The 14,674-nt window shown below is 44.3% G+C and overlaps 1 protein-coding gene across 2 annotated transcripts in view; it reads left to right on the top strand.

Annotated features, from left to right (window-relative positions):
* The first annotated feature begins 245 nt into the window (after positions 1-245).
* ATP10B (ATPase phospholipid transporting 10B (putative)) overlaps positions 246-14,674 on the top strand; it is a 330,927-nt gene continuing 316,498 nt past the window's right edge. For both annotated transcript variants that reach the window (XR_008300518.1, XM_053226788.1), the window contains exon 1: positions 246-435. The gene's annotated coding sequence lies outside the window, so the exon portion shown is untranslated. The remainder of the gene's footprint in view (positions 436-14,674) is intronic.

Consider the following 14,674-nt stretch of genomic DNA (forward strand, 5'->3'; position numbering starts at 1 on the left):
ACCAGACCAACCACCCACCAGGTAACAGCACAGGCCTCCCTGGGGTTAGGTCTGGGTACCTGAGCTGGTTAGGCCAGCCCTGCCAGGGAGCTGAGGAGAAGGGTGGAGATGCAGGGCTTGGAAGAAGAGCCTAGAAGCCTTGGAGAGGGCGGGGCTAAGCGGGTTTCTGCAGCAGGCCAGGAGAGGAGGAAATGGGGTGGAGGAATTGTGTTCAGGTGTGTGACACCTGGGCTGGGCTTCTAAAAGGGGGTGGAGCTACCTGTTCCAGCTAGAGATGAGAAGAAAGCTCTCACTGGCACTTGCTCCCCTTGGATGGGATAACTAGAGGGGGTAGCAACCCAGCCTCTGTCTCCACTGCCCCATCAGAATAAAAACACCTCAGGAGCCCTGAGTCCCCCTGTCATAGCTGTGGAGCCTGTACCAAGGAAGGAGAAGGTAAGTGTTCTACTTAATGCTAAGACTGGGGGGTGGTTTTTTTCTCCTCAGCTCTCCCCACCTCTTGCTGGCATGAGGCAGGGATGTTACTTCAGAGGGAGCCTTTGAGGTTGTCACTGGCTCATTCTCAGTACCCTGGGTCCTGGGTACCGTGTACCCAGTACCCTGGGTCCTGCAGCTGTGTACCCCGTTAGCCACCAGCAGCTCCAGGCTTCAAGGGACTCTTTTTGGGGGACCTCTTTGCCCATGCTGGAAAGCTTTGCCTGTATAGTTGTCTGGGATATGAGGGCGGTTGCAGATGATGATGTATGATGATTACTGCATGTGATTTTGGCTTTTCTACATGTTCAGGAGAGGGCAGCCTCTGCCTTTGTCTCCTATAGTTTGAAATGAATTACCTGTGTAGTGTACAGGCATTGGTCGTTACCTATACTATTCCAGGGCCTCTTCCAAAAGCTTATAAAACCATTTTGCAGGATTTTGATACAAGTACACATGTGTGAGGTAGAATGGGAAAGAGCTGGGATTTTGGTGATGGAGACTAAAAATAGTAATGATGAGAGCTTATTGGAAGCTTACCACATGCAAAGCATGAGGTTGAACCACCTTTCACCTTGTTGCAAGCCCCTGAGACAGGTGTTGGTATTAGCTACAATTACTGACAAGGATGCTGAGGGTCAGGGAAGTTAACTGAGCCAACCCAACATTTGCAGGTTCCAGTCCATGCTCTGCACTTAATCAATGAGGTCATATTTGCTCTGGGGTCTTTCAGATTCAAAGTGCCCAGGGGCGGTAAGGAACAACCACCTGTAAAGAAGCTTTTCTCCAAGCAGAACAAAGCTGACAGCCTCCATCTCCTGTTGCCATATTTAGGAAATAATTGAGACTTTGTCTCTACTTCTCATGCCTCGATACCCCCTTTCCGTGAATTTGGAAACTGTTTGATGCCCACTGTCTGCAATATGTAATCCACATGATCTGTGCCATTAAGAATTCAGAGACTGTGCAGCTGAGCAATGAAGCTGGTCTTTAAAACACCAGAGCCCACAGTGGAAGGAGAAAGGGAATGCACTCAGAGGCCAACCTCAGGCGAGTACACTGTGGCCACTTAGAATTAAACCCAATGCCTCCAAAATGGTTTACCAGACCTCTCACAACCTCAACTCTTGCCCATTCCCAATCTCAGCTAATATCCAATCCCTCAGTTCATGGTGGGCCAGCAACACTGGCTGCCTATGTTCTTTTCTTCCTTGGGAACTGTGTGCCTAGATTTGCCTCCCCTGGGAACATGTTCCCCTAGACTTTTCCTGTATTTGTCTTGTTCTCTTCAATGAAATGGCAGCTCAGATGTTGCCTATTCAGGGAGCTTTGTTGGCTCAGTTGGTTAAACCTCTGACTCCTGGTTTTGGATCAAGTCATGATCTCACACCTTTGTGGGTTCAAGCCCCACAAGGGTGGGGCTCTGTGCTCCCAGTGCTCCCAGTGTGGAGCCTGCTTGGGATTCTCTCCCTCTGCCCATCCCCACTTGTGCTGTCTGTATCTCTCAAAGTAAATAAATTAAAAAAAAAAAAAAGTTGCTTGTTCAAGAGGGCTTCCTAAAATGCCCACAGAATCTAAAATGGGCCCACCATCACCACTATCCTCCCCAATGACACTCCCTCACAGCATTATTTTTTCAATGCCAATGGTCATCTGAAATTCTCTCTTCTTATTGTATATCTTGCCACTAGAACACAAGGTCCCTGCAGGAAGGAATCCTCTGTGTCTTCTGCCTGCTGGACATTCCTGAGTACCCAGGGCTTAGCAGATTTCCCAATAATAACAGGCTGTGTTAACAGGGTAAATGAATAATAGAAAGGATCAGGAGATAACTTGACCATGAGGATACCTCCTTCTCATTCAATATTGCCCTTCAATCTCCCTTGACCAGGCAAAACCCTTAGTCTAAAAATGGAAGTGAAGAGCACCTGAATGTTCGGCATGCCTGGGTGGCTCAGTCGGTTAAGCGCCAGACTCTGGATTTTTGGCTTGGGTCATGATCTCATAGTTGGTGGGATTGAGCCCCACATTGGACTCTGCAGATGACAGCATGGCACCTGCTTGGGATTCTCTCCCTTTCTCTCTGCCACTCTCCTGCTCACTCTTTCTCTCTCAAATAAACTTGAAAAGTCAGAGTTGTTTGTTTTTGTTTGTTTTTAAGTGCCTAAGAGGCAACTGATTTCATTCCTGGAGTAACCTAGAGAAAAAAAAAAAAGCCAAATGGCATCAAAAGGATTTAGTTCCCTGAAAATTGGCAAGGTACGATAAGGCTGGCTCTGCTTGACCAGTGTGGATAAACAGCACTGCCTGTGATTCAGCCGAGCCTGCTCTTCTGGACCAAATGTGGTATTGATGAGAGTCATGACTGGGTACTTGCCATACCAATAGGATTTCAGAAAGCTGAGCTTGCACCCTTCCAGCCCTGCTTCCTCAGGCTATTCATTTAAATTCTCACCATGCTTTGCCTGTCTTTTGCTATTGTGGGTGTCATTCACTTATAAGGTAGAAAGAGGCTTATATTAGGGACCAGGAGATCAAGATTTTTCTATGGGCTCTACCACTCTGCAATTGTGGGCAAGTCCCTTAGTGCCTCCACCTGTCATGTTTCTCCTCTGTAAAATGGAATGATTACAGCTTCCTTCTAGAGCCTGTGAGGCTGTTGTGAAGTGTAGACAGGCCAGCTCTTTGGGTACTCCACGTGAGAGTGATCTAGAAACTAGCAACAATAAGTCTCTCACTCACAAGCACCCAGCCCTGTAAGTGATAGGGAGCAGAGAGTACACAGGTGTGTTTATTTGGGATAATTTCACTTGCAGAAAAGAAGTCTATGAAAGGAAGAAACTCCTCTGCAGGATTCCTTTTCCCAGGCAGCTACCTCACGAATCAACTTACACACTTTAATTAACACCCAGCCTATTTGCTTTGCAGCAAGGAACATTAGAATCCAGCCTAGTGATGCTGCCTCGTTGGCAAGCACACAGCATTTGGCAGTATTTCACATGCTGGTGGTTTTTATGGGTCCCTTCTTACATTTCTGTGTTCTTCATTGTAATGTATGTTAAGCCTTCCTGGCATCAGCTCTGGCCCTGGCCCTATTTGATTTAAGAGACATCTGATTTTATATCTGATCCTCAGGTTGTTCTATAATTCAAGTCATTCCTTAGCTTGTCCTATTTCCTTGTACTACTCTTGACTTGCAGATTTTTAAAAATGCCCTTTTTGAAAGAAAATATCTACGAATCAGGAGTCATCCAAGAGTCCTAATGATTTTCGGGGGAAGAAGGGGCCCATAAGCCAAGTTGTACCATGGAAAGAGCATTACAATAAGTGGAGACCTGGGCTAGAATCCTGGCTCCGCTTCTTAATAACCCTTGTCCAATTTCTGGGGCCTTAGTGGGGATAATAACAATATGAACAGTGGACTTTTATTGAGGACTTACTAAGTGCTTAGAGAATTCCTTGAAAAATGTCCCGTGATGTTTGTCCTGATGATCTCTGTGTTTGGAAATAGGGCATGTGAGACGTGGAGGGTATGAGGTTATCAGGTAGTGAGTGATGGAACTCGGATTTGAATGCGTGCTTGTTGACTTGAGAGTGCATGTTCTTACCTACCAGGCTTTTTTCCATTTACTCAGATACACTATGCTGGGATCTTTATTTATTGACAATTTGACATCACAAGGCCTTTCCTCCTCACAGTCTGTCATCTGATGAGATGATGCCTATGAAGATTCATTAGAATTGTGCAGTTTTATTTCACCATTGTTCTTATTTCTTGTTTGCCAAGATTTAGAGAAATGTTCTGTAAGGACTTCAAGTGGCCTTTGAAGAAAATGACAAATATTTTCATAAAATAGTCAAACATTCAAAAAATAGTTTGTCTTGTCAGGAAATAGAAAAATCATCACCTTTAAGCATACATTGGATACTAGGCTGGACCCAAACATTTTTAAATTCTTAAAATGTTTAGGAGAATGTACAAATATTATATGTTGTTCTAAGGACTGACAGCCAATATTGACTAACCACCTCCTCATATTCAGCACTGAGAGAAGCAGTTTCCTCATTATTTTCCTGTGTGAGAGTCCATGCATCACAGTGGTGAAGGGTGTGGCCTTGTGGTTGAGAGTGCGTGGCTCTGTCAGCTGCTAGTCTTGTGACCTTCGACAAATTTCTCAGCCACTCTGTTTTTCAGGTTCCCAGTCTATGTGATTGGGGATATTACTGAACTTTGCCTCTAGTGGTAGGCATGTTATAGAAATGGATACACAGAAGTGCTGGGAACAGTTCTTGGTATGTAATGGACTCTCAAATATTGGCTGCTACTATTACTTTTCCCTCAGCCCTTCTATAAGTCCTCGTTCCCCCATCCTATAAACGTAGACACAGATGAAGAATCAGGTCACACAGCTAGAATCAGCATTTGAACTTCCAACTGTGTTCATCTAGAGCTTTCCCTCCCTATGTTATGTTTCCTCAAACTCTCAGGGAAACAAAAATATGTCTAGGAACTCAAAGTTTGATTGGGTTTATACTCTAAGACCAAACATACTTTGTCCCCATGCATGTACCTAAAGGTATTTATTGGTCTCCTGTTACCTTCAGGTTGGTGAGTCCAATGTCTTCTTGAAAATGACTAAGTTGTGTCCCCAGGGTATCCTCAACCAGCCAGAACTTTTTCCCCTATTCAGGATTCTTTCTGTGGGCAGGCAACCACACTGGCCATGAGGTGTAGTTTGCTCATTAAAAGCAATCAGTGGCACTACTGTTCCCCAAGACCAAGGGCTGACCTGACTAGTTAGGAGGCTTCTTTTAGCTCTAAGAGAACACCACCCTAAACTGGCTTAAATCTGTTTATCGAAACTTGAGTTCGTACAAATGTTGGGATAAGTAACCAGAATAAATTGTCCATATATCTCTCCTGGGCTAGTCGAACACAGAGGCCAGCACTTGTACTCTTTTGTCTTGCACCCAATTGGATAGTGGAGTTATTTTACAAATTCCTTCTCCCCCTGAGTGGGGACCTGCCTCTGCCAGTATCCCAGCATGCAATGTAAGAGCTCTATGACTCCTCGTAAAAAGCAGCCATCTTCCTCTGCCTGATCTGAGAATGCATGCCTCTTAAATGCCTCCCAAATCATGGCAGTAATTAATAATTAGCAGCTTCCTTCTATTGAGTACTTGCTATGTGTGAGTTTACTTAATTAGTTGATGTAATCTTAACAACCCTCTCAAGTAGGTTCCAGTATTAGCCTCTCTAGTGAAGAGGAAGATGACATGTGGAGAGCTCATACACATGACCAGGAGACCCCAGCTGAAAGTGGTACCATGAGGACATAAACCCAAACCTGTGTGACTAAATACCTGTTCTTCACCTCTGTGCTTCTCCAAACTCTTCCTGCCTGAATCACCCTCACCTAGGTGGCTTGATAACACATTACTGATTAGCTGTGGAAAAACTCGTTAGACTGGCTCACCAACCTGCCTCACCTGGTTTCCCTGGTACTTCCCGCTCTGATCTGGGTGGTGAGTTTGATTTTCCCTTTGCCCCATCTTATCCAGACACAGTTGATCTCCTTAATAACTTGGCCTTCCTTCCCTAACCCTTCAGCCACTGGATTATCACAGTAGATAAGCCTGAGAATGGAATTTGTCTCCCCAAAGCACCCTCAGCCCATTTCTTACCCTTTGGAAAAGTAACCCTTTTGAGTTTTTCAAATTTCTTTCTTGTTCTCTTTTCAACATGGTTTAAGAACAAGGCAGATTTGATCACAGATCATAAAGCATATTTTCAATGCTGTGAGACAATTCAGTAATTGGCATCTGAACCTGAGCACTGGCCTGTGAAGTGTCTTTTACAAAAAGCAGACAAAATGGTGGTCTTCATTGTAGCTGTCTATCAAGTGTTGCTTATGCAACTAGACTATTACCAGTAAGTACTTGGAAGGACTTGAAAGGACTTGAAAAGGACCAGAAAGGACTTGGAAAAATCTAGTTAAATCTTAGCGTGCCTCTTAATGCCTATGTGATCTTGCATGAATTACTTATTTTCCACAGTAGCGTAACACTGCTTTCATTTTGTTCAGCTCTGCATATATTTACTGACAACATTTCTACAGTGTCCCAAGCACTGACCCCTATACATATACATTTGACTTAAGTCTCCCACCAACCTGATGAAGTAAGTCCTGTGATCTTCACTTCACAGGTTAGAAAACTTAAGGTAAAGTTAAGCACCTATTAAGTGGTAGAGATGCGATTTCAAGCCAGTTCTTTCAAAGTCAAAATCCATTCCCTGGACCAGCGTAATGCACTGGCTGATGGTTCAGTGTTAAATTCTTCCCTTTTTACCACAAGAACATGCACAAGTCTTTCTCTTGAGCAGCTCATGCTGTGGACATTTTCCCAAGCCCTGTCAGACTGCACTGCTCCTCATTTTCCAGCCTTCCGATTGATGACCAGAGCAGCTCCAGCCCATGCCCAGATCATCACTCATTATCCCTTCCTTTCTGTCTGTTCTCCCTGTCACAGAAAAAGACCCCTCATCGATGAGAGTAGATCTTTTTTGTTTCTAACAGTTGATCTTCTCAACGAATACTTACACTTACTTCTGAAAATACAGCCATTTATTTCTTCTTGCTCTGCATGGCAGAAGCATCACTAGACACTGCTGCATTTCCAGAACATACCAGAAAAAAGCAGGGGTTGTGTGTGGGTAAGCCAAATGAGCCATGGAGTCAGGGGCTTGGAGAGGACCCATGAGGACTTAAGCCTAAGAGTACAAAAGTCTTCTCCATCTCATTCATCTCTATTCCCCAACACCCTGGTCAGTACCAGGCACCTAGGACAGGCTCACATGTTATTCACTGAATCAGTATATTAGCACCTAAAATGGAAAAATTAAAAAAAAAAAGTATGTCTATTACATGCTTGTTTTCTAGATTTTCTGTTTGGCTTAAGAATAAACAAAAAACAAGGGGCTGAGGGGGTAAGTGTTGGGTCATTTAAATCTTTATATTTGCAAAGAGCTTCTCTTATCACAGTGTCTCTGCCCAGCTACACTTTGAGTTTGGACTCTTAGGATGGAGCTCATTTCCCTCCCATATACTAGCAGCATCTTTTTTGTCATGACTCACATGGAGAGGCCTGTCCCACACATTCCACCTCTTTCCATCCCAGGTGGAACTGTGGCTGAGCAGTAACCAACTGAGCATCCCTGGACCCCATTTTTTGCCCACATTCTCCTTTTTTCCTTGCTTCTAGGACTGTAAGATTTCCAGTTAGCACTAGCAATGAACCAGGCATAGTGCTAAATACCTCCATATACTACTACATTTAACCACCCCAAGACCTCCACCTTAGCATTTTGCAGATTTTAAAAACCCTGACAATTGGAAAGGTAAAGTGACTTGCTACAGGTCCCTAAGCTGATTGATGGTGAACCCAGGCCTCCATGTCAGGTCTGTGGGCTCCCAACCCCAAGCTCTTTCCACCATGGGCTGCACAGCAGCCTCCCCTTGACTTCAGGGGAGGCCTGTTATGGAACCTCCCATGTGAGAGGAACACTGGTCTTTTCTGACATTTCTCAAGCCAGATCTCCACCACATGAAATGCGTGATGTTTCTAGAAGGGCCATTTCTGATGTCACTTACTGTGAGGTTCATGGGACTGAGTTCCCTGTATCTACTAAGAAACCCAAAATCCCATAAGGGGCCTGTGCCTTCACTCTTGGTTGCCATTCTGTTGAGGATGATGGAGGAGGAGGGGCTTTTGTGTGGTCTGAGAGAAAACAGCCCCAGACCTCAGAAAAATCTGCCTTTGGGTAAAGGTAATGAGGCCCTAAGGGAAAGCCATTTCCACTGCCCAGTGTGTGGAGATGAAAGTCAGCTAGGAGCTCAGAAAGGGGATGGGTTGGGGGAGGAGGGATCCTATTCTTCACTTCCTTATGAGGTACAATTGTCACATCTTGTGGCTCCTCTGTCAGGGGAAGCCTGCACTAGCATTTAACAGACATCATTTCAACAGAAATAGTTTTGTTTAAAAAGGAAACTACTTTAAATGGGAAATTAGTATTATCACAAACAGAGCAACTGTAAAATTCAGTGATCACAGAACACCATGAGTAAACTCTATCCAGACAGTGCTGTCTGTGGAGATTTCTTGCCCTGAGACTGGCTCTCCCTTTGTTTCAAAAAGAGAGTTAAATATTAACTAGCACAGTTTTGTGGGTATGACGTTTCAGTTTGGGAAGTTCTGGAGATGGTGGCAGCTACAACAGTGTGAGTGTATTTAATGCCACTGAACTCTGGGCTTAAATGGTTAATACAGGGGGCGCCAGGGTGCTCAGTCAGTTAAGCCTCCAACTCTTGGTTTCTGCTCAGGTCACGATCTCACAGTTTGTGGGTTTGAGCCCCAAGTTGAGCTCAGCACTGACAGTGCAGAGCCTGCTTGAGATGCTCCCCGCCCCTGCCCCTCCCCTGCTCCTGTGCTTGTGCATGCTCATGTGTGCTCTCTCTCTCCCCCCCACCCCCCTTTTTCCTGGCCCTCTCAAAATAAACTTTAAAAAAGATTTTTAAAAATAGTTAATGCAGTAAGTTGTTAATATATTTTACCACCATGGAGAGGGGGAAGGGAATGAGGCAAGGCTTTTTGTACACTTATAAAACAATCTAAGATATCCTAAGTGAAAACAAAGTGCTGAACGGGGTGATTAAAATGTGTAACTTCTAGATAAAAAAAAAAAAGACACACACACCTCTATGCTTTTATATGTAAGGATCCCTCTGATCCTTACATATAAGAATGATGGTATTTGAATCTGTAGAAGGGGCCCTGTCGTTGGGAACAAAGAGGGAGGGAGCATCATTGTTGGCTATGTGATTTGTGTTCCCTGTGCACCTATAACTCATTCTAGTTGATAATTTTTTAAGCCCTAATAAAAAAGATTGACTAGCACCACAATGAAACTGTCACCCTGAAGCAGTTGTTCTCAACCTTGCCTGCACCCTAGACCATAGCTGCTCCAAGTAAGCTCCCCCAAGGAGTGGCATCAGCATCACCTGGTTGGAAATGAGGCTTTCCAGCCCCACCCACACCCATGGAATCAGAGTATGCCTTGGCCCAAAATCACCAGGTGGTTTGCAGGACATTAAAGAGGGAGAAGCATGGCATAGGACTAATTAAATCAGAATCTCTTGAGGTGGGGCTTGAGCCTGGAGTTGATTAAAGCACTCCAGGTGATTCCACAGGGCAGCGGATGCTGAGAGTCCCTGACAACACAACTGGGGAAAATGAAGAGCTTGAATTTCCCTATTAAGGGATTCCATTTTATTGAGTATGGTCCCTGTACGTCTCTTAAAAATCATTACGCATGCCACACTTGAGAGCACCAGCCTCAGATCTCATAAACATCACAGGAACGTGTAACATTGAGATTCACCTGAGCTTGATGGGGAAAATGTTCTTCTTTACTAGCTTTGAGTACTTCCTGCCCCCCCCCATATAACAGACTTCACAGTTTACACAAACACATACCGATTATTATTATTTTTTTTTATCCAGGAATATGGCATAATATCAGATCATCACAAAATCAGACTTTGGAGTTGGAAAGACCTGCATTTGAATTCACCTCTCTGAGCCCCATGCCCAATGGGGTTAACATCTACCCCCATAGAACTATGTTGCTTCAATGAGATGGTGTAGATAACGCTTGATCCATCATAAGGGTTTGCTTACTGTGAGGTGACAACTGGATGTTTATGTCCACTGTCCCCTCCCTGCTGCATCTTGTCCTGGGCTTCTCTTGCTGTCACTTCTCCCTTCACATTTGCTTATCTGCCTTGAGTATCTTTTGTACAGATGACATTTCTCACATTACAATAGAAGCCAAGGAACTCGCCTTCTACCTCCCCGGTCTCTTGACAAACAACAACAAAAAAAACCTTTGCTGTCTCTTACCAAATTATCTGACACATTTCTAAAATACAAGCGAAACCTCATTACATGGATGAACAGCTTTCATTCCTAGCTCTGATATTAATATAATTGTTGCTGAGACACTGCAGTTGGCCTCAGAGGCAGGCAGGAAGGCGTCATTGTCAGTGCCCTGAGATGGCTGCCAAGTGCAGAGAGCTGTTGGAAGCTGCTAGGCTTCTGCACGGATTGATGGTGTAGGGTGGACGCCATGCTTCCCTTCCACTGTTGTGACAGGCACCAGTTGGAGGAGAGGGATAGGGTATCCAAGTCAGAGATAGATGTTCTCCCCTGCAGCACCCAGAATCATCTTTTCAAAATGCAAATCTGAACATGTTTAAACCTTGGCCTAAAACCGTATGAGAGTTTCTTACTACTTTGAGAGTGAAGAGTAGCTTGCCTAATGGCGTCTACAAAGTCTCGCTTTGATCACTGGGCATTTTCCTCCCTCGATTGAGTTCTTGCTTTGTTCGAGTCCTGATTCCCAGGTCATAGACCAAGTCTGATTTTGTGCAGCCTCCTAGCATTAGGGCCTAGTTTGTAGCAGATGCTTGATAAATATTCATGGTAGGAATAAACACATGCAAGGATGTGATACAGGGAGTGCCTGCCTAATTTACCACCCCCTGCTTTGCAGTATGTCTCCCAGTAACATCGAAATCTTGCAAGTTGCCTATACAGGTACCAGGCTCTTTTCTACCTTAGAGCTTTTATTTGACTGGACCCCCTGCTCAAGATTATCATTTCATTCCTTACTCACTTTGCCTAGGAAATCTTACTCTTACCCAAGGATTTTTTTCCAATAAATTTCCCTTGACTCCCCAACCTTCTAGGTGTCTCAGTGACTATAGCCCTGCTTTATGTCCCTGTTGCATGCCATATACAATTTTTCATTTAAGTCTCTTCCAAGTTTGTGTCGGTCTTTCTAACACCTTGGGAAAGAAGCAATGAGATAATGCCAAGTATGTGTGGCATGGTAGGTAATGAGTAGATAGGGTATGTGTGTGAGAGAGAAAAAAAATAGGTCACTGATATTTCATGATGAATAAAGTATGATTTACAACCTTGATGCTTTTGGACTAGCACCAGTTTCTTCCATCTGGGTTTGCTTCCCATCTCTTACCCTGGTCATTTTATTATCCTTCAGACTTCAGTTTTAGTTATATCACTGCCACATGGAAGTTTTTTTGTCCCAACCATAGATCCCATCAAACTCACTCTATATATTCTAACTTCTTATGTTCCTTTACAAAGCAGATTATCGTTTCCAAGTACAAACTGTATTCTTAATTTCATTTGCCTCTCCCATTATGCTGGCAGCTTCAAGAGGACTGACTTTATCTTCATTTTCTCCCCCGCCATATAACATAGTGCCTGGCACCATGTAGGTACGCCCTGGAATGAATAATTGATCATCTGCAGCCTTTATTACTTCCCAAGTATGAAAAGAGAAAATAGGCAGATAAGAATGCCTAGTTTCCCTTTCTTACTGTGGTCCTGTGAGCATGTTCCTCAACTGGTTATGCATAGAAACTCCCCACTCCTTCCCCCCATGCCCTGTCATTCAGGGCAGGCATTTGCAGGGAAGCATTGTGGCTGCTGGTCCTACCCTGCCCCTTGGTGCTCTCCTCCCTGCTCAAATCAGGCCACAGTTGTCTGAGAGCCTGTTCTTTGGAACGTTCAGCAAGGTCCAGCTGCCAACTGCTGAGGCAGCAGAAGTGCAGGGTGGCAAACCCAGAAGGGGAGGCAGGTGGCAGGGAGGAAAGCAAAGTTGTGTCTTGTAAGTAGGTATGACATCCTCAGACATGCTCCATCTGGAAGAATGAGCTTTAACAGACTCTGGGGGCTGGCGACGGGAGAGCTGCTACTCTTCCTCCTTTCACTGCCCCTCTCATGGCAGACCCATGTTGTGATTAGACTTGAGAAGTTTATTAGCCTTCCAGATGACAACCCTCCTCCCCACCCAATTATACCACTTGAAGCTGAACATTTCCCTGTCACTGACATTGATAGGACATTGACATTCCTGACATGGCCAAACCACCACAAAGTTTTCTTCCTATTGTCTTGTCCTAGAAAGCCTTCTGGTGACTGTCCACAGGTAGCTTGAAGGTTAGAAGCCTCCAAACCTCTAGGTAGCCCAGGGAGAGGATTGGAAGTTATGTATGTGAATGTCTTTGTCCTTGACTGGTAACAGCTCTATGGCCATGGGTTGGGCAGTGGCCTGGTTGTAGCAAGGAAATTAAGCAGAAGGAGAGAAGTTCACTGAGCTTAGAAGCCTGGGCCCCACACGTGGGTACATGCTGTTTGTGCCCCTGCAAACAAAGGGAAAGAACAATTGGAGTGGTTTTCTCATTATGTTCTCTGTGGGTACATAGAGGTATTGAAAGGGATGATTTGAAGCCACCATGCAGGGCAGGGGGTAGGACCTTGAGGCAATCCTCCCAAATATTTATCCCTATGTCTGAACCACGTGCACACACACATGCTCACACGTATCCTTGAAATAATGACGTATACTATCTTCTTAGAGAAGGTTTCATCTGCTTCATGTACTGGTGTACTGTGAAGGGTATATAGCACTGTAGGTGATAAAGAGATAGGACCCAGTAGAGCATGAAAAGATTTAGAAGCCACTAAACCAGATAAACTCTGAACTCTATTAGTCCCCTGACACTCCAGCTATAATACTGGAATGCATAGTCCTGTCTCAGATGTGTATCAGAAAGTAACAAGACCATAGTAGTTAAAGACTGTGGGCTGTGGAACCAGCCTGCGTGGGCTCGAGTCTGGCTTCTGCCACATACTGTGTGTCCTTAGGGAAGTTGTTTAACATTTCTTTGTTTTCATTTCCCCATTTCTAAAATGGGTATAAAGGAGTATATATCTCATAGAGTTACTTTGGGGATTAAATGAGTTAAATAGATAAAATACATAGAATGCTAAAAAAAAAATTTGTAAGTATTAGAAGTTACTGTATTGTTTAGCATTATTAATGTTTTTATAAACATTTTAGGGGATTATGCATCCCTTTGTAAATCTATTAAAGCTATGGGCTCTTTACTTGGAAAGCTATATACTGAAAATTCCTGTGCATTTAATTTAGAGAGCAGTTAGCTCATTGTCTTCAGTGGGGCCCTGAGGCCTGAAAGAGGGAAAGGCTTGGCCCAAGATCATGTAATGAAGTAGAAGTAAAGCAAGAACTAGAGTGTGGGTTTCCAGTTCCCAGCCTGGTATTCTTTTCCGTGCACATACTCTTCCTCCTCAAATGCAGACATAGTAAGAGCCCCACAAAGACTTGCATTCCATCCCTGCTTTTCCCCCTACTAATGGTATGACCTCAGCAAGTTTCTGAACATCTCTGAGCCCCAGTTTGCTTCTCTGTAGAATAGGGATATACTGTACCTCCTGAGTGGTTGTAAAGTTCCCACCTCAGAGGGAACACAGATTAAGTGGGCTACTCACCCCCCACCCCCTGACCCCCTGTCTCTGCTTCTGGGAAGTCAACACTTTCTTCTACACAAAAGGCAGACTAATGGAATGGAAAGGGTTTCCTCTTCAAAACGTATGATAATCCTAGAAAATAAGTTGGTATACTTGATGGATAGCCTTGAGCCAAAGAGTGGGGGAAAATAAACGCTTCATTCTCTTTTTGTGATTTTCCCTTGCCTGGATATCCAGGGATTGGCTCTCTCGGAGATACCACCTCCAAACAAGGAAATCCCCACCTTTGAATGTTACCTCATCATGCTTTGAAAATCTTTTAGGGGTGCCTGGGTGGCTCAGTCGGTTGAGTGTCCGACTTCGGCTCAGGTCATTATCTCACGGCTTGTGAGTTCTAGCCCCATGTCGGGCTCTGTGCCGACAGCTCAGGGCCTGCAGCCTGCTTCTGATTCTGTGTCTCCCTCTCTCTCTGCCCCTCCCCTGCTCACACTCTCTCAAAAATAAATAAATGTTAAAAAAATTTTTAAAGCTTTTAAAGACATAATTTAGGGGTGCCTAGGTGATTCAGTCAGTTGAGCATCTTACTCTTGATTTCACCTCAGGTCAAGATCCCATAGTTGTGGGATTGAGCCCCATGTCAGGCTCTACACGGAACATAGAGCCTACTTAAGATTCTCTTTCTGTCCGTCTCCCAAACTTGTAAGCTCTCTCTTTAAAATAATTTTAAGAAGACACAATTTGAGGTGCCTGCATGGCTCAGTTGGCTAAGCATCTGATTTTG

This window comes from Acinonyx jubatus, chromosome A1 (genome assembly GCF_027475565.1).
Source record: "Acinonyx jubatus isolate Ajub_Pintada_27869175 chromosome A1, VMU_Ajub_asm_v1.0, whole genome shotgun sequence".
NCBI classification, from domain to species: domain Eukaryota; kingdom Metazoa; phylum Chordata; class Mammalia; order Carnivora; family Felidae; genus Acinonyx; species Acinonyx jubatus.